The sequence below is a fragment of the Anabas testudineus genome, chromosome 7 (assembly GCF_900324465.2).
Source record: "Anabas testudineus chromosome 7, fAnaTes1.2, whole genome shotgun sequence".
NCBI classification, from domain to species: domain Eukaryota; kingdom Metazoa; phylum Chordata; class Actinopteri; order Anabantiformes; family Anabantidae; genus Anabas; species Anabas testudineus.
In genome coordinates, this window is record NC_046616.1 from 4,540,790 (window position 1) to 4,565,637 (window position 24,848).

A 24,848-nucleotide genomic window follows, 5' to 3' on the forward strand; every position below is an offset into this window, starting at 1 on the left:
ATCATGGGTGAGCTGGAAATGACTATGTCCATTGTGAATAAACAGCCATAAATACTCATTTCCGACATGTACTGAACTTCTGCTGACAGTGTATAAAAAGGTAATACAGCATTACTTATATGTAGTGCCAATGTATCTGTAGAGTTTCACTGTAGGAGGACAGACCTCCATCTTTAACACCCTTACAAGTTGTTTTTCCTTGGCCTCAAATAAGAATCATGAGTGTTTTAAATGTGTCCCATGTGCAGCGGCAGGGGTCTCTTGAGATATCACCCCTTAGAAAACTGGACAACAACTGTGCAAACCAAGCCATGTGGTTGAGATTAGGCACAAACAAACTTTTAGTTTGGTGTATCTAATAACATGACAACTGAAACAATGTAACCATCCAAATACTTATCCCTCTTATCTGCTCTGTATTAAAATATTTGTTTCATCAGCAAAGGAATAACAATCTGAATTATGTCAGACCAAATGTAATCATAAGAGGGATTTCATTTCTCCTAAGGCTGAACAGTTGTGAGTCTGCGTCTATATTCAGATGCTCTTACGGTTCTCTTCTTATTGTATGTGGCAGTGAAAGCTCAGTACGCTTAATCTATCATTCTCTGTTTTCCCATTTGTTTCTGCTTTATTTTGTATTGATTTCATTTTTCAGTGATGACAACTGTTCAGCCAGCAAACAAAATAAGACTAACAGTTAATTTCTGTTGACTTTGTGACTGTTTTCTGCTAGAAATCTGGGCGTCCTCACTAAAGATCAGCTAAGTTTTGCTGACCTTCCAGGCATGCAGATTAGCACTCTACAACATCAGAGAGATCAGACCCTTTGTAAAAAAAGCCACACACCTCCGGATGCAGTCACTTGTCTGGACTACCACTATGTTGAAACAGTTTCCTTGGGGAAAAACAAAGAGAATGCATTTGAAGTTGTGATCACTGCATTGCTGCATTTGCAGTCTTGCAACGCTGTTCGCAGCACTGCATAAATTCTATGCAGAAAACTGCAACAGAACCAACCTGTTTGTGATTTTAGAGACACGTAATGCAGCAATCAACCCCTTGCAGCTCATTTCATCAGCAAATAACATCAAACTTGAAAACATCCTTGGAATTGTTATGCACCACTGAGAACAGCGGTGACTGATGAGCCCGACAGTAGTGAGGAATAATGGCTTGCGGTGGCATTCCTCTAAATACTGCAAGTGAAACAGATTCTCATTAAAGACGCTGCACAGCACACTCAAAGTTTCACGTGAGGTGAAGTGACCACTTAAGTGATTTACCACTGTTTGTGTTAGGATTAGTAATGATCCATTAACCTGTTGATTTATGTGGATGAAATACAAGACAACGGTTCACTAACCCTTTTACTGTCACTGTCATTGTAGATAACTTCATCCATATTATGTTTTCTATTAACATAATGAGAACACATTGATATTTGAATGAATGAACCTTCCAAATTCGCTGACACAGCAAATTTCTTTTCCGCCAAAACATCCAGTTTTGTGTCTGTGGTGTTATTAAACCTTTTTATAGTTGAGTTAAAGGTCTCACTGCAATCTGTTAAGGTTTAAAGAAAGATTATGGTCTGGATCAATACACTTGTATCTTGTATCACTTCACATGCTTGTTTAGGAGACATGGACGATCCTACAAATAATAAAGTATCTGACTCTCAGACCTAAACAGACACGAAACCAACACACTGTTTCATTGTAGTCACTGCTGTTGTTACTGTATCTGTTGAAGTGGTTTTGAGTTTCTTCATGATAGTTGGACTAATTTCTCAAACAGAGGCTTTACCACTTACATCAAGCAGAGCCCCTGTAAGCCTTTATGTCCCTGGGCCTGACCCTAATAGGCCTGGTGAGCAACGTGCAGCACAGTGGAATTTGTGGAAGTTATTAAAAATAAGACTAAGATTTCCTTTTGTGGCTGAGCATCGGTGCAACTCTGTGACAGATTTATAATCAGGTAGCACTGCAACATTTTGTTCCTGCAGTCTCTACCACATCACTTACAGCTAATTTCTGCCTGTCTGTCTCTAGCTTTCACTTTTCTTCACAGGGTACCCTGTTTCTCACCTGTCTCTGCTCAACTCCTTATTTCCCCAGCCTTTTCCTTACCTTCCCTCTTGCACTCTCCCCAGTTCTCACAGGGCCGTGTCATTATTGATCATACAGCCCAGTGCATTGCCTTTGGCTGTTCAGCTTTTCATGGAGCCAGTGTACACACGGCGATAGTCTCCTGAACCTCAAATATGCCCAAGGCACTCAAAAAGGGAGGGCAATGTTTGTGTGACTGTGATCAACTAGGTCTGCCTGCCTTGACACAGTCTCTCCTCCCCCTCCTACAACTTTTTTTGACACATATCACACGCTTAGTTTGAAATGCACACAAATTCACGTAACCACCCACCCTCTTCACACACACGCAGCAGAAGATAAGTGTGTACCCATTCGCAAATGCATAGTTCCTACTTCTCCTGTAGTGCACCACTGACAGTGGTACAATACTACTGGCTGTAATATTCTATGCTGTTGTAGCATTATGCATTTTCAATAAAAGACTTTGTATTATTTAATTTCATATACACTCCTTTTATTTGAGGGTTTAGGATCACTAGAGCATTTGATTTTCCTCTCCTGCCAAGCAGTTCTTGCAGTATAAAACAAGCACACACTAAAACAGGCTCAGGCGTAGCCAAGTGCTGGAGTGTGAATTGTAATGTTAATATTAGTTCTTGGTTTTTGAACATAAACAGTTGGTGGTGCTACTTCTCCAGTCAGCAACAGGAGAAAAAGAGAAGTCCAATAAGATCTGTAAATAGGTCAATTTAAAAATGGATCTGTTATATTAAATAAGCTAAAATTGTCAGTGTTGTTGGTATGAATGCATAAATTCTGCAGTGTGAAGTGTTTACAGCAAGGGATCAAATACAGTATCTAGTCATTAAAAAACAGCAGCTGCAATGGTGCTACTCAGATCTACCCAGATAGATTTAAATGCTCGAATCCGAGACTGTAAACACATTCACTCTGTTTGTTTTTTCCATCTCTGTCATCATGCAGTGGCATTTTATGTTTTTGTTTTTATGGGATGCAAGTTGTACAATCCTAAAAATGTGCCACGTGATTAGTTGTACATAGAGTAATGTTTAAATACTTTCAAATACTGTTTTCATTGAAACAACATACATGGGGTATTATTAATAGAAATTAATATTAATTATTAATGAGGATTGGCTTGCTGAATGACAATATTTTGAGATGTATTATGGATTTTTAGGGGATTTTAATTTAGAGGTAGAGATGTAGCAATGTTCAGGTCTGAACATCATGTTGATTTTCTAAGAAAAAGCTGAATAGGAGTGAGGTTTTGTTTTAGTTCAGCCAGCAATGTTAAGCTTGGCCTTGAGGAACAAAGACACACACTTGAAAGCGTTTCCTGAAGTGTTTAATAGAATAGATAAAATGCTGCACCACAATGTTCTTGAAACTGGAATCTACTGTTTCAGCAGATTTATTAAGACTGAGGAGAATGTTTGCAGAGAGGTTATAAAACCAAAAATCAGCACACGTGAACAAAGGCTGAGTCCGTATAAAAAGAATAATTGATTAAACAGATATCAGTGGTAAACAAACTTTACCCTGAAGATACAGGAGTGACAACAATAACAAGGTGCTGTTCTACGGCTGCAGGCCTTCAGCAACGAGCTGCACGATTCTTCCATATTTGTCAAGCTGATTTTAAAACACCCTTTTAAATGGAGAAGCCTGGTAGTCAGCGAAGCTTGTAATTGGCTTACAGCATCTGCAGGTCCTTGTGGGAAACATCGGAACCATAGGCCTTAAGCTGGAGCGCAGAAAACAAGAACAAGAAACATCAGATGCAGCCTCTGCATATGTTGGGAGACACGAGGTTGATCTGAGAAGAGAGAAATTCAGCTGGACAGGCACAAAGCTGCATTGTTTGGTTTGTTGGTTCTGGGATAATCCGAGTGGGTCCTGAATATGTGTTGGTGTGAAGCAAGTGGGGTGTGACGCTAAATTCTGTCTTTGTGGCAGATCACCTTTGTCTGTCTGGATCTCTGTCCTCATCCCTCGATCCATATATAATTAAATCAGTAATGAAAACTGCTATGACTTTTTCAGTCACCGTCATCACCGTTGATAATATTGTTAGCTAGCTACATGCTCATTGTCTCGTGTGTCAGTTTTAGATTTATTAAATTCCTAATTTGTCATTGATTATTCTCTCCGTCTATTTCATGCCACTTATGCGGTTTCAGGTAATATCCATTTAATGAATACTACCTGAATTATAGGTATATAATATACTGCTAGGAGATAAAAGTGTTAACACATTGTTAATATGATGGCTATGATCTCCCTTTAATTCAAACAATTGCCTTTAAAATGATCATATGCTTAAATGAGCACTTTACTATAAGCAGATAAACAAAGGATTTCAGGACAGCACCGCATTGTCAATTTCATGCGGTGCTGTCAGATCAGACTGATTTATTTTAGTTTATTTTGTTCTACCTGCTGTAGCAATAATGTAATTTTGACACAGTAAGTACATCATGTTAAAATTAAATATACATATATGAATGTTTGTTTCACTTTGTTAGTTTGATTTGTTTTTATTTAGGCAATTTAAAACTTGACACACACCATAAACACTCCTGTATGCGCTGGTCACTTTTTAATTAATAATACCGCTATGATATGAGGCGTATCTAACTGTTTACAACATGCATAAATAATCTGTCAGGGAACTCAGCAGGAGACTGCATGGGTACTTGGGTTATTAAACATAAATGGGGTCTCTGGAGTGTTACTGTGAGAAAATCATAGAGTTGTCTGGCATGAAATGTAGGCCAGCATACAGCATACAGCATAGCGATGGAATAATCGTGTCATATACACTTGCTGTGTCTACTTTCTCATTTTCTAATCACTGCATCTGGGTGCAGATCAAGATGCAGGCAACAGCTGAGAGAAACGTGGAGGTACAGTACAAGTATTCGTAATGGAACAATGATACCTCTTACAGCTGTATAATCCTGACAAATATATGATATTTGAGATGAGACTGGAGGTTGTATGGATAAAACTCAAACTGGGAGAGAGGATGTTATACAGCACACATCTATGCAAGCTGCATCAAGCTGCTTACTGGAAGGAGAAAGAACAACAGTATCTAATGCCTGGTGTCTACTCAGTGCCACAGCTTTCACTGTCTTTCACGTGTATACTGAGAAACACAGGAAGCACAGAACTCACAGTAAGATCACACAGGTGGTCTTTTCCTGCGATGTGACTGCTGGTTATTACACTTAATTTTAAAAAGAAGTTGTTCATGGATGCAACAAAAGGCACTTGATTGCATCTGAGGTGTGTGTGTGTGTGTGTGTGTCGGCTGGGATTCGTTATTGATTGCATCCATTCTTGGACTCCTGTGTCTGTGCATGAACTGTATGTGAGCGAGTGTGATGTCTGACTGGTGAAGCTCCAGCTGGGTGGAGGTGGGCGTCTGTCAGCACCGGAGAGAGAGATCTCAACTCTAATGAGGATTGTGATGTAAGGTGTCCTATATGACTCAGTATGGACTTTGACTCTTTTTCTTCCTGTAGCTTGTGGCAATGGATTACAGAACAGGGGTCAGGTTAGTGAGGGACAAGACATGCTGGTTGCTGGTACAAATCCTCACTCATCCACACTTACTATGTGTGTGCCGTTAAGCAAATGTACTGTACTGAAAGTGTCTTACTAGTTTATTAAGACTTGGTATTTAATTGGGGTGGAGTTGTAAAACACACATTCATTGGCAAAATCATTTGGTTAGTCTCCATCTTTAAAGTCCTAAAGCATTAATATACCTTTGTGTTACCTCAAATCCATCAGTTTTATGTCCTGTAGAGTATGAAGTGTTAATTGGAGAGAGTGTTCCAGATGATGTGTTTAGAGTTCAGAGGAGTATGTGTGAATACTACAGCTTCATAGAGAGTCCAGGACTTCTGGAGTACTGTATGCACTACAGTCAACAGGGTTAATGTTGGCTGCTTGTTAAACCACAGCATCCATTGTTCTGTTTCTGCATGTGTTAACTACAGAATTGTGCATGTTGTGGTGAGAGTACTGAAAGTAAAGAGGTGAGTAATGTAACTATTAGCTATGCAAGTGTGTGATTAAAATTAAGATTATTTAAGCAACTTGAACTGACAATAAATCAGTAGGTGTCTTAGATATGAAATTCTTTGGTACAAAACCAGAGTTAAAAACTTTCTATAGTTTTGTCTGAAATATAAATGTAAGTTTCCACAGAAACATTATTTTTATTTAAGTTAATGTTAACTAAGTCCATACAATATGTTTGCTTAATTAAAGTTGCCTGAAATGATTGAATTGCTGCTTTAAATCAGGAACTGACTGATGGAAAAATATGGAAACAATGTTATGATCGGATATTTGAGGCCTCTGGGAAAAAACCTCTCAGAAATCTCCACCGCTTTGCAAACGGTGTGTTTATGTCAGTTTTCACTGCTGTTAGGAACTTTGTCCTCTCAGGATATGTCAGGGAAGGTCAATGGATTGCTTTTGCCCAGAGCTCATTTATTTCTGAAAGCCCTGGAAAAATGCAGACACAAACCGTACTGGATGACTTACAGTATGAGATACATGCAGGAACAATTCAAACACACACAGCACAGAGAAGGAATCATTTACTGTTTAATTTAACCTTAAAGGAACAATATATACTACTATATATGTGGAACATCTGTTTGTGTTTGTACCTGTCACCCTGCCCCTTGCGCATTTGCAACTTGTTCAAACTTTATTGTTGCTCCTGTAGGTTCAGTGTCTTCTAACTGGCAACTCACGTCAGCTTTGAGGCTGAGACGTGTCTGCATTTTGAATTTGGGCTGCCTGTAAGTGCTTGGTACTGACAAATGACAGATGAAGAACATGTTGAAAAATCTTCAACCTGTATTAGTGACGGGACAAATGTGTCAACAACAGCAAAAGTTATCTTTCATTAAGGGATTGAGCCATTATGTCTGTGTGCTTACTGTCATGTAGTGTTACTGTGGATTAAACAGCTGCACTCAGCTGTAATGCAGAGCTGTAATAGTGTTGATGACAGCAGAGTTCAACAGGCACTGAAGCTAATTTCGGAGGTTTCATAGCTGTTATTATGAGTGGCGCCGATGCATCATGCACTTAGTCACCTACATTGCAGTTCGTGTATTTATCGCTTCAACTCCTGATCTTCTCACTCTGATTGTGTCATACCTTTTTGTGTTGCTGTGTGAGGCCAGTGAATTAGAGAATGTCTATTGAAGAGAGACATTTTGAATCATGTAACAGTGGAGTTGTGGATGTGTTTTAAACGTTCTATTTTCAGACACCACTGATGTGCCCTTCAGCAAGGCACTGGATACAGAGCAGCTCCAGCTGAGTTGCTCCATACCCAACCATCAAAGTCTTTGCCTTTGTCTTGAAAATTTGGTGTAGCATGTTGTTGTTACCTCCTCTGGGTAAATCGAACATAGAAAATCATGCTGTGGCCTCCTCTGTGAACTATTTATGCCAGTTTAAACAACTGCTGCTGTAAATTTTTCATATAGCTACTTGAGTTTATGAGTACTTGCAGTGCTCAATAAAATGTGATTATTATTAGATAAGTCCCTCTCTTTTCTTTTAATGAAGAGAGAAGGAAGGGGAAGGAAAATCAAACGTGTGCAGCCGTGGATTTACAGCTCAGTCAGGTTCTGGTATTGAGTTATCCATCAGGATAATATCTCTGGATTGATGTGACACGGGAGCAGTTTTATCTCTCACACTGCGGCTTTTACCTTCACGTTTGACCTATCTCTTTCTTGATTCAAAGGACTTTTCTCACTTGAATACCAACTGACCTACAGGTGTTGAGATTGAAGGGTTCTGTCTTTAGACTATCCAGCTATAGCTGCTCTTTCTGGTCAGTGAGAATATTTGAAGCGTTTCATCCAATAAAGTATTGTATTCATTTTGAAAAGACTTGATATTCATCTTCTTTAGAACTGCCATTGTAATCTGTAATGGAGTGAAAAGGTCTGAAATCTCTGCAGTAGAAATTGATTTAATTTAATTTGCTGTATAGGATCATAAATACAAATTATTACTGACCAAAATGGGAAATCAATTGACCTACCTACCAAGATGCACTGCACCTGCCTGCCTAACTTTTCAGAGACCAATACAAACATGTATTAAAATGTTCCCATGCTACTACCTATCCACCACATCATGTTGGGGGTAGTTTGTATAAGAGTCAATGCACAATAAAGCCTGGAAAATGAGGTAAGCAAAGGGTATTTTAAATTTAAATCTGCTTATGTCTTTATTCAGTGAACCATACACAATGCATGGTGCTATGTTGACAAGCAGAGTGATAAAGTTTGTTAAATGCATTTTACTTTTCCAGTTTTTGACAGATGACTGAAAAAGTCTATATCATAGATTGTCTTACAGCTTTACTGGAGATGGTTATACGATGCCAGATTTCACCATGGAGTCCTCTGCTGGCATCGTGGGCTGAACTGAATGAAGTATCAGTGACAGGAGCTGCCCACTCAAAAACCTCAATAATATAACAGCTCTCAACCACCCTTCTTATTTATGACAGTCAGTCCAGGCCTTATTATTTGATTTACAGTAAGGGATATGTAATAACCTTTAATTTGAAACATCTGTGTGGCTGGTTGTCTTCTCTTCCTGAAATAGGAAATGTTTACAGGATGTACAAGGACACCCAGAGAAGGCTTTTTTTTTCTTCTCACGTACACAAGCGTGACTGTCTCCTAACTCACCCTGTGAGTGCATGCCCTGAGTTGGTCTATAAATAATAGCACATTCAGCCTGTACTTCAGCCAAGTGCTCAGCATGCATGTGTTTCATTGTATGTTTCTCTGTCCCTGTTGATTTGCAATGAAACTCTCATGGAGACTATGATTTGAATGAACAACCAGTTCTAACTTTACCTTAAGTCTTTTATTGAAAATGGCACTAAAAGTAAACACTTCACATTGACTACAGTTATACACTTGGCACTTGAGTTGGCTGAATTTTGTCTGCTAATGGGTAAAAGTGCTGGACAAACTGGAAAAATCATGGGGTATGTTTTGCCATAAAGAGTCAGCCTGGCCTGATTGTACCTGACAGTGAATTGTTGGCTTTTGGTGTATCAGGTCTCTTAAATGGAAAACTGTATTTGACTGATAATTATTGAGACATAACGGCTAGAAAAACAGAGTTGTGACATTTGATTTAATTTAGTAAATAAAAAGAAACAGTCTTCAACTGTTTTTCTGGACATCTAGTCCTGCTGAGCCCAGTTAGGTCTTTTCCCACTGAAACTTCCAACACCTTCTGTTTCTGACAAATGACTCAGACCTCCTCTGAGCAAATAAAGCGACCAGCCAATGAATTCTTAACAGCATGTCGTCCTCCACTAATGGCCCATTGTCAAGAAACACATCACCATAATGGAGAATAATTAGTTATCTACCGACTCGATACTTGAAAATAGTTTTTTTTTTTTGTGATGCTGTATTCATGTGAGAGGGAGACCACAGTTGCATGTTTCTAAGCGTGTCCCCATGTGTACTTGCATACATACTGTAATTTAATTAACAGAGCTCAATGTTCTGTATGGGGGTTAACAGGTTGTCTGCTGTAAAAAACCTGACCTGAAGGCGTGGCTCTGCAACATCACACTGGGCCATAATCATTTCAGGAAAACAGATGCCTTGCCTGCGATATGCATTGCTTTGGGGGAGGATTGTATTTGCCATTAGCTCTATTCTATGTAGGAGAAATGAGATATGCATCTAGGTGGCTGTCAAACCATTTATCATTTTAATAAGGCGGAGGATGTTCTGGGGCCCTTTGTGGCTTTTCTCTTCACCACATTGTCCTCTCCATGGGCCAAATTCAGTTTAAGCAAGTCATTTGTAAGACATTTCAATGCTGCACAGCTGGGCACTTTCAAAAAGGAAACGTGCTGTTGTCACATAACCCGTTTACATGAAGCTGTTTCTTTGACATATTTAAAGAAACCAGCTCTGCTTTTCATCTTTTCATTTACGCTGATGCCTGCTGTACATGTTGTGGGTACACTGCAGGTAAAAATGGATTCCTGTGATGTCGACACAAAGTTTGCCTTAGAAGGAGAGCAGCATCTGCAGCCGCTCTCAGAGTCGAGTGGTGACAGTGTCGATTGAGTCAGTGCAGTGAGTTCAAGGCTATACAGATGACGTGTGAGTGTGCAACATTCATTGTGCTGCAGTAAAAAAAGGGGTCTCGAATATATCAGTTTAACACAAGAAAGAGCTGGTAAGCTAAAAAAGCCACAGCTGCTGCAGTGTCAACTGTGCACTTTGACGTGCCATCTAACTTTACAGTGTACTGCTTGAAATACGTAATGTCCTAAAACAATAATGTCCCTGGTCTAATATCCAAGGAGGTTTCTTTAAATCTGTTATCAACAATAACGTTTTGTGAGATTTAGGAACATGCAATCGTGACAAGGAGCGACGAAGGCCAACGTCTGATCACAGCAGAGATGGCTCATGTTCCTCTATATGCCATGGGTGGAGCAGCCTCGTTTGTCTGGACAAAACCTGGACAAAATTGGACCTGTTTCTACCCATGGTTTAATTTTTAAACTTAGGAACTTTGTGACGACATTTTAAACTTTTTAGTTCAAATGTATTGAATTTGTAATAATTTAAACACACATTTATTTTGTACTATATTACAGTTTCTTGACCTGAGAATGTGTGATAATATCAACAACAAACGCTGAATGAATTTCCAACCAACTTTACTTAAACAGTTGAATCTGATACTTTTAAGTACTACCTCAAAGAACTCTTGCGTTTCTATCTAACTTCTACTTTGTAATTCCTGTTTTCATGTTGTGTCGTGTATCTGTGTGTCTGCAGGCTCTGAGGGCTCCTGTGGCCTGTGAGAATCCCAGCCATCTGTCTGGTTATGCTCCACTGTGCTAGTGGAGCTATGTTACTTCAGTGAAATCCTCAGCGGAACATTAGCTAACGATCCCATCAAAACTTGCATTAACGCCGAGCTTACCGGGGATTACACACTGCAGAGCACACGAGAGAAGTGGGCAACACTGTCAGACACAGTGGAAAAACATTAATAAGAATGGTATTGGCAACTTATGGAGGAGACCCAGGCATATAGTCTAGCAGATGCATTATTTGAGTGTGTATTTATTATTTTTCAAAAGATCAGCATGTCATTTATGTTTATCTAATTTATGTGCCCCTTGTTTCTTTTTACTGGACTAGGAATCACATCCAGGTTCTGTTTTATTGAAGGGCTGGCTTTCTTGGATAGCATGGTGAACATTGTATCTGGGACATGCTCAGAGGAAAAGAGAACATGGGTAATTAACATAGATTGTAGAATTAGCATTTTTCAGAGGGGGCTTGAAAGGGTTGACAGGCGGCACTGATTTAAAGCCTTTTGATCTAGTGCTGAGGATAGCAAGGACAAAAGTATTGGTAAAAAGGGGCAGCATCTTCACCTTCTTGATGATATTGTCGAGATGCACCAAAGCCTGTATGAAACAGGGTCTTATAATCATAGTCACAATAGCTCTTTTTCCCTTAGTTAGGAGGCTCATACCCAACTGACAGTCCCCAAATGTACTGGCAGTACCAGTAGGTTCATACAGTGGGAGACGCTAGCATGAGGCATTCTACGCAGATTAAAATTCTTCTGATTATTTTTTGCAGAAAATATTATAATATATATTTATAGTGGTTGTTTTTCTGTTCTTTTGTGATTGTCACACAGAATGTCACCACTAGATACTTATTACAGATACACATGAAAATGAGTTTTTGGGTGAACTGACCTTTTAAAATGAACTCTGTCGCCGACCTGCTTGTGTCAGTTGTGTTGATGTACAGTATCGGTTATCTTCCTACATCTAGTTCATCCTGTTGTCGAGGACAATACTACAAACCATCACAGTAATAACACTGAGAGACTGTTAGATCCACACACGATGTTTTTGTAGTCAAACAAGACAGGCTTTATCAGCCTGTTTGTACCAGTGCTGACACCCGAAGAATGATGGGTAATGATGTTTTGTCACCGTGTTTGAACTGTTCGAGGCAGAGCCTGCTGCCATGGCTTGCTGTGTCGCCATTCTGTCATCAGCCAGCAACCAACACAATCACCACTGTCACATGCAGAATGGGACAGATCACAGAAATTAGACAGTGCCTGTGAGAGACAGAGGTAGGGGAACGACACTGTGTGATTATGTGTGATACAGGAAGATATGCAGGCTACAGGCAACCATGCCTCCCAAAAAGTGTGTGTGTCTGTGTGTGTGTGTGTGTGTGTGTGTGTGTGTGTGTGTGTGTGTGTGTGTGTGTGAGTGTGTGTGTGTGTGTCACTGCTGTAGTCTGCAACTCCAAGCTGTCACTTTAGATTTATGTCCACTACCTTGTGTTTGACAAACAAGGACATGCCTGCACAACATCACAGCTGGCTTGTCTTTGTGTCTCATCATTGTCATCACACAGTCTGTACACACACACTCTCTGTGACTCGCTGACATGTACTGTATGCATTCCTGCAAATTCCTCTGCCTCTCCCTCACGTAAACATACAAATGAGCACTGTGACATTCACATGCATGTGTCTCTCAAACTGTTACTGCTTCTCGTCCTCTTTATGTGAACATCCCATTACGTGTGGAGTTTGACCAGATACTGGTTTGCATCCATTGTGTAACCACCATTAAGGACAATTAAAACTTTTCCAACCAGACTACATCAATTATCATCAGATACAAACAAGGCTTTTAGTGTTTTCCCATCATGTTTTAACATAAAATATTCGTGTTTTTATGATGTACAATTGATTCATAATAAAAGAATTAATTTAAACACCACTAAAATGATAAACAAACCTTTGGCAGCTACAGCGTGCCTACTGAAAACTATTACAATTACATATCCCAATTGTCTCTGGTGTAGCTAGACAAACCTGTCCTCAATCAGTCGTTAAATACACAGGCAGAATATATTATGCTCTGCTTTGTACAAGGCTCACAAATTAAAACAGCAGTTAACAAACAGAGGCACTCATTACAGTTGGTCCTAGTCATTTCAACACTGGCTTTACAGGAAATGTGATTAGTGCACTGCACACGGGGAGACTGTGGCGATAGAAAAGGAGTTAGTGTAGAGGAAGAAATGGAAAGATGTTTTAAAGTATTAGTAATTGTAAGAACGTGTGGTTAAGTAGCTGCAGATGTTTTATTTGTAAGACAGCAGGAACATGTTTTTCAGTCGCACTGAAATAAGGCTGTGTAATAGCAGCAGGTCCAAAGTGTTCTACAGAAGAAAAACACTTTCAGTGACATTGTACGTCATGCAGGAACACTTTAATATCCTAAATATCCCTTACATGTTTATATGAGGCGTGTCTGATTGCAAAATGTAGCAAACTTGTCATAAATCATGTTCAGGAGATTTTGCCATCACCATAACTGACTACACTAAATTGCTCTAGAAAGTTACTTGTCATACTTTAGTTTTGTCATTGGCAAAAGCTTCACATCCCGGAGCTTAACGACTTGCTGCCGGGACATTAGCAGATAAAAATATACGTTTAGCAGAGGCAGAAATGGTTTTAACACCACAATAGAGTCTGAATCTATTAAAGCCAAGTGGTCTACAAGCAGCTCTTATGAAGATGAATGAGGGAGTTTTAATGTTACAAGTTTAATAATAACACTATGATTTAATTAACCTTATTATTGGGGTAATTCTTGTAGGCAGGCAGCTGCATTTAAGGTGCCAAGAGTTCAGGGTTTAGTGATTTGTCCAGGGACGCTTCAGCATAGGGTCAGGGACAATTTCCCTATCATCTCAAACATGGTCAGACCTACATGTATAGAGTAAGTTCTCACTACAGGATCCCAATTTAAATTATCCTCAATGACTTTTATTAATCTCAGTAAATTCACAAGCTATGATGCACATTAAACAAATAATATGAACTGATTATTTTTAATTGAGCTGTGCTTTAATCTTTTGATTATATTTTAGCTGATTTAGATAAAATACACAGAGCAATGTGGGGTCAGGGGTTAGAGCAGGTCATCTACTAATCATGGGGTTGCTAGATCGATTTCTGGCTTCTCCTGGCTTCACATGTCAAGTGAGTGTCTCTGGGTGAATGAGAGGCCAATTGTAAAGTGCTTTGTCTGGTTAGATAGAAAACTGCTATGTAAGTGCGGTCCATTGATCATGACAGTACTAATGAGGCCTGATGATGTGTGGACTAGTTGGTGAACCACTGGCTACTGGAAGACGTTAGAGAGATGGGAACATGCTGGTGTTAGATTACTGCCATTTGCTATTTTGTTCTTTGGATTGCACACTGTTTAATGTCTGTATATGACCGAGCTGAATCCTACAGCACATTTCTTTCTAAGGCTCCCCTTGGATCTCTTAGTGGTACCATTTAAGAAACAATTTGTTAATGCAAATGACTCTGGCATGAGAACTGTTTCCTCCTTACACTTTCACCTGCACAAGAGAACGTGAGATTTCCAGATTCAGTTAAAGTATCTCCTTCTCAGTGTAAATCTATATGAATGTACATGTAGTATGTGCCATGCAGTAACAGCAAAGTGGGAAGAATTAGGAAAGTAAATGTTCAGGATGGGTTTATCTGCAGAGAGGAGTGGCTGCCAGATATCAATATCAGCCAATTTTTCCTTGACAACAAGCACTTTATCACTTGTCAGCTGAGATCGATGGCTGCTTGTGGTGCTTCATTGTGAATTTAAAGTGGGTTTAAATCCAGTGAGAATAAACCTTTTTTTTTTTCTTGCAGTGTACATGCAGAGTTTAAAACAAAGTTTCTGCAAAAGACTGCAGTTTAACTTTAGAAACAGATGAGTAGTGGCAGTTTGAGTTGTTGCATTTATAGTGTTCTGTTCTGTCAAGACTTTTTCCTGTCTGTGTCAAACAGCCTTTGGTTTAGCAAGGATTTATCCAGCCCTGTTTTGCCTGTGCCTGCAAAACATTAAAAAAAAAACATAGAATATATGCTGCTTCTCCTTTGTTTCCCTTGTGACATAAGTTAAGTGTTAATTATAACATTTTATTTATGTGTAAAATTGGTCTCATGCATCAGAATCCTTGTGTGCACTTATAAAAGCACCTGGCTTCTGTCATGTTGATGACATTCAAACCAGAAATATGGGCTGATATTTATCAAATGTTATCAGTGCTAACACTGTAGTACTGCTGCTGTGACCTATGACTGCAGCAGAACAGAGAAGTCACAACTTCCACCAACTGCCTTGACTGCCAGTGACACGGAAAGAGCTTCGTGCAGGTCACACATTCTTGTTTTATTAAGGGTTGGATTACGTCTTTGTTTAAGCTCAGATTTCACAGACAGGACGCTGTAAAACATGACCACTGTCAAGGCGAAATAAACAACTCAAGGAAAGAAACAAAAGATGCTCATGAGCAAAAAACAATGTGCAGGGGGAAGGATAGATACAGTAATGATGTTGTCCATCATTTAAAGTTGTTTTCATGAGGTAATGGTCCATTTAAAAACAAGTGGAAGGGCAAGGTCCAGTCGTCCCTCAACACACTGCAGCAAATCTTTTTGTCTTTCTTCAGAGATGCTAAAACATAAAGCATCCGGCAGTGGTCCGATTACAACCGAGTTGGATTACATGATTGCATCCCAGTGGGAGATGAAACCTGGCAGCACTAATTATACTCTGTGCCTAGCAAGTGTCATACTGGCGTAAAAAATGACCAACATGCCAAAACACTGTCATGGGAATTAACTTTAGGCAGCTGAAACACTTTAAATCAAGTCATTAAAAAACTTCAAGCACAATTCTTTCATTGGGCTGCCGTCTCTATCTTGTCACTGTAACAGTAATTAACTCAGCCTTTCCCTGCTAAAAGTCTTTGATTCCTGTCAAGCCTAACATGAGCTCTACTCAGTCTTGCTCCAAACTACTGGGCTTCAAATCAAAAGCTAATTTCCTGAGTGCCTGATTTCCTAAATCATAGTTGGGAGTGTAAAGAGGACATGGGCTCATTGCTGCCAGGTCTCCACATAACAAGAGTAGTAAAAAGTGTAATGAGCCAAGGTGCCACAGGCAGATACTGTAATTATGATTTTCGGTCCTTTTTTAGTGTCATTGTGACTATTTTAGGAGGGCAGCAGGTGCAATACTGTCATATGAATCATTTATTTCAAGAAGACACTTAAGTCAGCAGATGCAAAAGTAACAGGGAAGATGATAAGAAAAGGGTTTGTGCTGCAAGATTGTGAGTTAAGTAAAGGAGAGAGCATGACGGCAGCGAAATGGAAAGGTCAAGAAGGAAGAGCTTCTTCCGTAGTTGATTAGTCGAGAGGAGCCTCCTGAGAGGAGCTAACTTGTAACTTTAAAGTTGTTTGTTTAAAACTCTTACCGCTCTAACCACTCTCGCCTTTTACTTCTGGTGTTCTTGAGAAAGGCACTTGACCTCTAGCTGCTAGCAGCCAGTAGCTTTAGATCGGATTGCCAGTTTCCTATTTGGGAAGTAGATTGTGGTTTCACAGTGTCGGTGGAAAGACCAGTGGCTTTATGCTGTAGATAATTAAAAATACTAAAACAAAAGAAATTGCTTCATGAAGCAGTTTCCAGAACCAATAAGGTCGAGAAGCCTGTTTGTCATCCTGTTATATACGTACAGACCATCTACCCTTTTATATGTAGGAGAAGGATTGTTATTTCTTTTATTTCCTTTACATGCTATGATCGGGAAGTGTTTTTACAGCAGCGTATTGCTGCCAGCGCAAAATACGCTCTGTGTCCTGTTACAGCAAGGTACTTTTATTGATTATATAAGATCTTTACCCATTATGAAATATTTTTATATTTCATATTTTTACATTAGGGTGAGTGTCCTTGTCCCCATTTGTATGTAGGTGAGAATACTAACTCCTCTGTACTTTCTGAGTTTGCCGTTTGAGACCAGCGAAGTATTTGATCATGCATAAACAGTGACCTGCTTTATATGGTTATTTATTAAGTGAAATAGATTTAATTTCACTCTTCAAATAGGCTTATGCAGAATGATGCACGGCAGCCAGAATTTGCATTCATATCTCTAGTATGTGCCACTTTGTGGTAAACCTCTCCCACCAACATCGCAATGATGCACAAAGATGGCACTCACAACCTTTTGGCAAGTTTCCTGTCCTCACTCTCTGTACATCTTTTACTTTCTTTAGGCCACAGTCAGACATAAATACATTTCAATGAAGGATGATTGGTTCATCATAGTAGAGTCATTTGGAAATCATATTGACTTTTATTAATCCATAATAAGGTCCACGTTTCGGTGGATCATGTTGTTCAGAGTATATTTCTGTTGACTTGGGCATCTCAAAACTGCATCTTGGCTGATGTTTGGGATCAGTTGTCTCCATCAGAAACAACATTGCAGTAACTTTGTGAGATCCAGTGAAATTCCACCAGGGAGAAAGTGTTTCTGTAATGTTAGACGAATGTGTTTCGAGCTGCTCCTTTTCAGTTCAAGGTCAAGTTGGATTCATAGGGCGCTGGCACAAATCACATAATTATTTCTGACTATTCTCCTGGGTTTTCTGTATGTCAACTGTGTGCCAAACACGCCGTTTTCATTTTCTGCTACAATGCAACCTGGGAAATATACTAAGTTCGTATATATATATATATATATATATATATATATATATATATATATATATATATATATATATATATATATATTGTACTGTACCTCTGAGTTGATATTTATTTTTGTCCTCTGCCTTGAGTTTTCTTAATTTAATCCTGTCAGATCCATGCGCTTCATGCAGAGGAAATAAATTCAGCACTTTAATGTTGCTGCGGGTCTGTGTTCTCTCCATTACCACGGCCATGTGAAAGAAAGCTGCTTTTACTTCTGTTCAGCCTCTGGTGTGAACCTGAGCTCCGTGTGCTTAACCTGCTCCTGCTTTTGTGTGGGTGTTATTTATGCTTCTTTTCTTCTCAATCGGCACAGGTCTTTCAAGCCAACAAATACACTTTGATCTTTGCCTTCCTCAAGGCGGTCTTCAGGTTTTGACAGGACTATTGATTGAACCTTCGCCTCACTAAAGAGGACGCTGCGACTGCTGCACTATACACCCTTACCATTGACCCCTCCTTGTGTGTGTGTGTGTGTGTGCTTGTACATTATTCTGAACAAAAAATGTGCTTAGGAGACAAATAAAAAGCGAGGGACAGATAAAAGGGCATAAGGAAACACGTCTGATTCGTCTCATCGTTCTGTCCTAAAGATGCCATCTCTCCTCTCTCTAGAAGTTTTTATTCATCAGATGAAGGTTCATTAGGAAGAGTGCAGCACCCTTTAAATGTCACTGTGGGAGATCGTGTATCACAATATCAGTAAGGGCTGCCATTACTGGAGCATGGGACAACTGTGCTTTTAGGGCTAGAAAGAAACACATGACATCTGCAGTAATGTCTATGAGTAGCTTCTTAGTGTATTTTTAAAGTACCTCCAATAAACAACTGATTGCTAAATAAAATCAAGTAATTTAAGAGGCTCTCCTGTGAAATCTGATGTTATAGATTGTTGGAGTGGATGGGTGGAACAACACAGGACCTCCGGTGTAATAAAACGCTCTAATGATGATATTGTTACCAGTAACGTGATGATCGTGACCGGTCCGAACCTAATGTTTGAACGAATGCAAAGTATTGTACTGCCTCTGTATGTGGGAATGTTCTTTTAACAAAATGGTCAAATAAAAAGGTTGGTGCAGACAACCTATTAAATCCAACATCGAACTTTTTCTGTGTAACTTTATCAATGATTTTATTTGTATTCAGTAGAAACCTTCTAAACCCCTTTTGCATTTCTTTGAATTTCCTTTCATCTCCTTTATGTGATTGTGACTGAAGACATTAAAGCCTCCCTGTTCTGCAGCTCTCTTTTTGCTGTTTAGCTCTCTGTTCATGTCCACTCGACATGTCTGTCTATACTTTCTGAGTGTTAAGTTTGGGCTAAACCTTCCTCACTTATGCCAGACTGTGTCTCCCAGAAATTATGTGTACCTATCACTAAATTGATACAGCAAATGTCTTCACAGAAACGTAGTGCTGCTTAGATTTTACCAACATAACAGGGAAACATTTTTTAATGAGCTTACATCCAAAAAGTTACTGAAAGGTCAAGTTCCAGATTTAGATTTAGATCAAAACAGAGGGTAATGTTTACTTAGCAGCATCTTTGGACTTTCCGAATGTATTCGAATGGAACTGAAGAGGAAAAATAACAATTTTTAGTTATATTCATGAAGTGAATCAGACCCTGTGTTATTTTTACTTACTGCTGCTCTGACGTGAAACCACTGACTGCAAATCCTCAGGGCATGATGGAAAATGCTTGGCTCTCGCCTGATCTATGATCTGATTGGTTCAGGTGTTGGATCAAAAATAGAATATAGCGTATTAAAAACGCTTCCTCTTTTGTTTATATTTTCACTGTGAAGATAGAATAAATGTGATTTATCACAGAAGCTGATTTTAGTCTAAGACTAAACGATTTTCCTTAGATTACTAAAGTAACATCTGCATAGATGTTTCAGCCCTGACAGTCAAAATATGACTCTGTATCCGACCTTACGGGATGTGAGTATTTGTTGCTGTCAGCACAAACAGCAGATTGAAAATTTAGAAACTGTCCGTCTTCATTGCAGTGTCCTTTTTCCGCCCCCCGCTGTTGCCGTCTGCTCTTGTCTGTTTTCCAGCCGTTGCACAGTTCATCTTGAACGAGCCTAATTACAGTGACCAAATCCAAACTGAAATAAACCTCATCAGGATTATCTATGATGGGTGTGTGTAAAATCAGTGCACCTTTAAGCAAGTGTTCCAATAAAACTTGATGCAGGTTTGTGGTGTCTTTATGTCCATTAATCCACCAGAACCACTCATTTAGCCTCTCAGTTCACTTCATTGCACGAAGAACTAAATTCAGGCAGCAATTACATTTCTTCCAAACTGTATTTGGCAAAACAGATTAATAATGTATAAATATACTTTTGTCACTTTGAAAAATAAATCTTTGCCTTCTGCTCACAATTTTACTTACCTTCCTTTTAAATGTATTTATTCCAGACTGTGCTTCTGTTCAGGAAGCTTAAAAAAACAGTAACGTTGGTCTAAAGATTTATCACTCTCCAGATTATGTATGCGTTCCACTAACCTCGCTACAGGCAGAGTTATTGTCAGTAAACAAATGTTTTAAAAGTGAGCAAAGCCCTTAGAAAAAAACACATTAAACTTTAAAGACAACTTTAACAAGTTATTACATTCATCTTTAGAAAGGAGTAAGATGGGTAATGTGCCTCAGTTGGGCTATTAAGCAGTGTGAACAGACAACCTAATTGAATGAGAATCAAAATTAAATTCTGCAGGGAACAAATGTGTTCCTGTTATATTTATTTTCAGCTTCAGAAGACTCATGGAGAGAGTGAAGAGAAAATGCAACAAGAAAGTAAAAGACACAAAGAAGGACCAAATTTTAGTTAATAATAATAATAGTTTATTATTTCATTTCACTCTTGTATTGATGCTTCTACATTTAGCTATTTAGCTGCATCTTCCATCTGGAGTTTTTTTAGCAGAAACATTAATTCTCAGAGCCAAATCTACTTATATAGTTACACTGAGAAAAATGGTTGGCTGAAAAAATGTTTAATAACATAAAAATTCCACATTTTCTGTAAGTTCTCTCTTTCTGTGCTTTTGCCGTACTAGAGCGTCCAATACCGGGGCTTAATGCTGCATTAGGGGGGGATGCAAATGGATAAGAAGTAATGAAAAATGGGATGAGAGGGAGGGATAAAAGGATCAAATGACATGCAAGAGAAAAAATAAGAGTCTGAGAATGGGGAGACGAAAACGACGAAGCAGTTATGGGGAGAAAAAGGGGGGATGGAAAATGATTAAAGTCATATGAAAGTAGCAGTGAGAGGAGGATGAAAGACATGAGAGACAGGTAGTGGGACATTAACAAGAGAGGGTGACACGCAAAGAGAGAGGTGTGCTGCAGAGGAATCAAAGCAGGAGACTAAATTCATATGGGTTACTGAAGATAAGAACAGAAATATAAAACATAATTCATTTAACATCACATACGTCCACTTTGCCCCGAGTTTGCAGTTTTGTGCATCATTGTTTTGATCATTCGTGTGTCTCAGTACCTCCAGGTGCTGTGGTGACTCACAGATCTGGCTTTGAGCGCTGATGGATTTTGTTCTCCATGCACAAACCTGCCAAACAGCCACCCCATAATAACACTCTGTAGGTTATGCACCGGTTGCCATGGTGTCTCCTGGGGTGACGGGCAGAGAATAGAGCACGGTTTCCTTAATTACAGGAGATTGCGCATGATTAGACAGAGACAGGGCCAAAAGACAAGAACACACACACACACACACACACACATGCATGAATACATAGGCGTACTGTGTGTGTCCAGTGCAGTAACCGTGAGATGCTGCAGGTCACAGGTAACTGTGTAGGTTGGACACTGACTGACCAGCATTCACTAGAATGGTCTAGATTGGTGGATATTAATCACTTTCAGTAATTATACAAGGTTGCACCTTTACAAGAGCGTACGCTTGATTTGATTTGACTGATTTTTATGATGGTGTCATGTCTTTATAAATACCCAGCCCACGTGAGTTTACATGACACCAATAGACCAAAACAGCCAGACCGTGCCTCCCATATGATTTGTAAGACTACAGCCAAATAAAGAAAACACTGTGTCTTCCTTTCCACACTTTAGAAAACTTCAAAATACAAAACATGTAATAGTTTCTCTATCTTTTCCTCACACATTACTTCAAAGCAATTTCTTAGATTCTTATAACAGGGACAGTACAAAAGAAAATGTGATTCATGCTCAATTCGATTTCATATGTGGGTGGATGCAATGATGTTAGAGGCTCTTCATCCAAATAAAATAACATTTAAAAAATCCTGCTTGTCCTTCATTCATATGCAATTATCTATTAGTTATCAACATTGAAAATAAAGTGGTGTAAAAACAAGGACATGATACAATATGTTCTATCTAATCTTCTTTGATAGAGACATGACACTTTAATGTAAATTTTAAATCACCTTTTATTGTCTTATCAGCCATTTGGGGTCAGTTCTGTTATGTTTCTCTTTGTCTGGAGCATTAAGATGAGGCAGCGATGGTCCCACTGAACCAAAAGCCAAAGAAAAAAGTCCACTTGCTCCTTGTGTAGCTTAATTGTTGTTAAACACAATAAAGGTCGAGTCAGATCAAGATTGCATGAACATACCGTACTGTACTTGAGCTATGCACTTGGGAGCTTTGTTGTCTGAAGCAATACTTTAGCTCACGAGGTAAATGAATCCCAGACGAGGGGGCTGGGATTTAGAGTCTTCATTTTGAAGTAAACTCACTGGGCCGAGGCACCTTTTGAGCTTCGGTATGCTGAACACTGCGAGAACCAGTTCTAGTGAGAGGAGCTTTACCTTGATAGCAGGAACGGAGTATTGATTGACAGATCGGTGCTGTGTCAGCTCTAATGAGAACAGTGCTGTGATGTAGAGGGAGTTGAGCCTGAAGACGCGGCTGTTGATATACTGGTCGATGTACGTTCCAGTCCTCATAATGGTTGCAATGGAGAGTAATGACGGAAAGAATGAGATCGGTGGACAAAATGAGATTCTAGTTTCTTTGTCAGGGTGGCCGGGTTCACGCTTGGATGGAGGAACAACTGCAGCTGTACAACTTGTCAAATTTCCATATGTGATTTATTTACACAAAATGTTTTGGCCAGGTGGTGATGATTCTTAGGAGTAAAGAACGTAGCAACTTTAATTGTATATGTGACAGTTTTTACAGTTACAAGGGCCGATTTTAATAGACGTCATTTCACTTTTATTCTGCTGTGATTTTGATTCATCGGCACTATGATAATTTGTACAATGAGGTGTAGCCATGAGTGAACTGGGAACGATGTAATCTTCTTTATTAGTGTTAATAGAGTTTTGGAAGAATCAGTATTTGGTATCATGCAGTAGGTTAAAACTAGAAAGTGAAAAATGACATCTTGGTGGTTTGAATGTTATTAATATTCCTTTTGTACCCTGATAATGAAGAATATAAATGAGAATGATGATGCACAGCACTAATAAATGATACAAAGATGATGAGACAGGTTTATTCTTCTGCTTTTGCCCAGAATATATTCAATCCAATATTATGAGAGCCTACTTATGTACTTTAAATGCTGCATTTTGTGATTTAATTTAAGATAAAAGCTACATTTCCCCCAGTGAGCGTATTTAAAAGGAAAGGTTTAGGTTCTCATTTTCGTCATGGAAATCCTCATGATGCTGCTGTGACAAAGGAGCTTTCTGAGGTGTAAAAGCTCAAGTTAAAGCAATTTAGTCTGATCGACGTTTTGACAATTATTTTCTTTGTGTCATTTTAAATTGGTTCACTCACAGACACAGATCCTGCTTGGGAAATAATTTGCTCTTACAAAGACTCTTACTGATACACACATATCAGGTGTATGTGTTTAGTTCCTTGTAGTTATTTTTATCCGTGCTCTCAGCACAGCTCCAGAGACCTTAAGGTCAGTCTATCGACTGGTCAGTTCACCACTTTGGGTCTGAGTGAAATATCTCATTAACTTTCCACCTAATTCCATTATAGCTTAAAGATTTAAATTTTACCAATGCTTTCTCCATAATTACCGCTGTAGCATCACAGAGATGTTTTAGCATTGACACTCCTGATGCATCGTTAAGATGATATCATCACAACCCACCGGCTGACAATGATTCCACACAGGTGAAAACAAAACGTAGGCTGAACATGGCTCGTAAAGCCTCTATTTATAGAAAGCCCATTAAAGCTGCGTCTGTGCCCACACTGCAGTGTGTCCATTTGCAATTAATGTACTTTTAATAGCACTACTAATACTTTAAGAGTATAAATATACATATTTCTTTTCTGGTGAACAGGGCAACATTCCTTATGTGATGCAGGTGTCTTGGCTGCGTCATTTGTTTAACGTACAATAGTAAAATTAGATTTACTCCATCATAACTGAACGGCATGGCAGTCGCACTCGTGTTAAGCTGCATTCTGAGTGACAGATTTATTATTGCTTTATTCTTCACAGTTTAACTCACAGCTCTGTGGATCTGTCATCTGCCTGGGTGACTGATTCGCTCACTCTCTCCCTCCCTCCCTCTTTCCCTCTCTCCATCCATGCCTCTCAGTTTTCTTCTCTCTCTTGCTCTTCAGATTTAAGTTGTCACAACTTTCAGAGTGCTAAAGGGCTGCTAATCGATTACACTAGCTCCTCTCGCCTCTCGTTTACTCCTCCTCTCTCGTGTTTCCTCTCCTCTCCTGCCTCTGTTTCTCCTGCTGCAGTATCTTAGCAGGAGCCTCCCGTTTGTTTACTCAGCATTTTCTCTTGCTCCTCTGTATATTTTAATGACACTGCAGTGGTGGGGGATGTTTGCATGTGTACTCGTGAAAGGGCCATTTGTAGGTCATCTGGAAGTTTCTCAGACCCGAGCATTAATATTGCAGACTATTTGGTTGATTGTAGACAGATGAGACGCATAGCAGACGTGACAGCTAGACTAGAAATGGTTGGACAGAAGGGCACTGTGAT

At 39.2% G+C, this 24,848-nt stretch overlaps 1 protein-coding gene across 4 annotated transcripts in view; it reads left to right on the top strand.

The window, feature by feature from the left end:
* The window catches only part of LOC113167753 (kelch domain-containing protein 8B), a 113,937-nt gene that overhangs the window by 47,182 nt on the left and 41,907 nt on the right, over window positions 1-24,848 (top strand). The gene's annotated exons all lie outside the window — the stretch shown is intronic.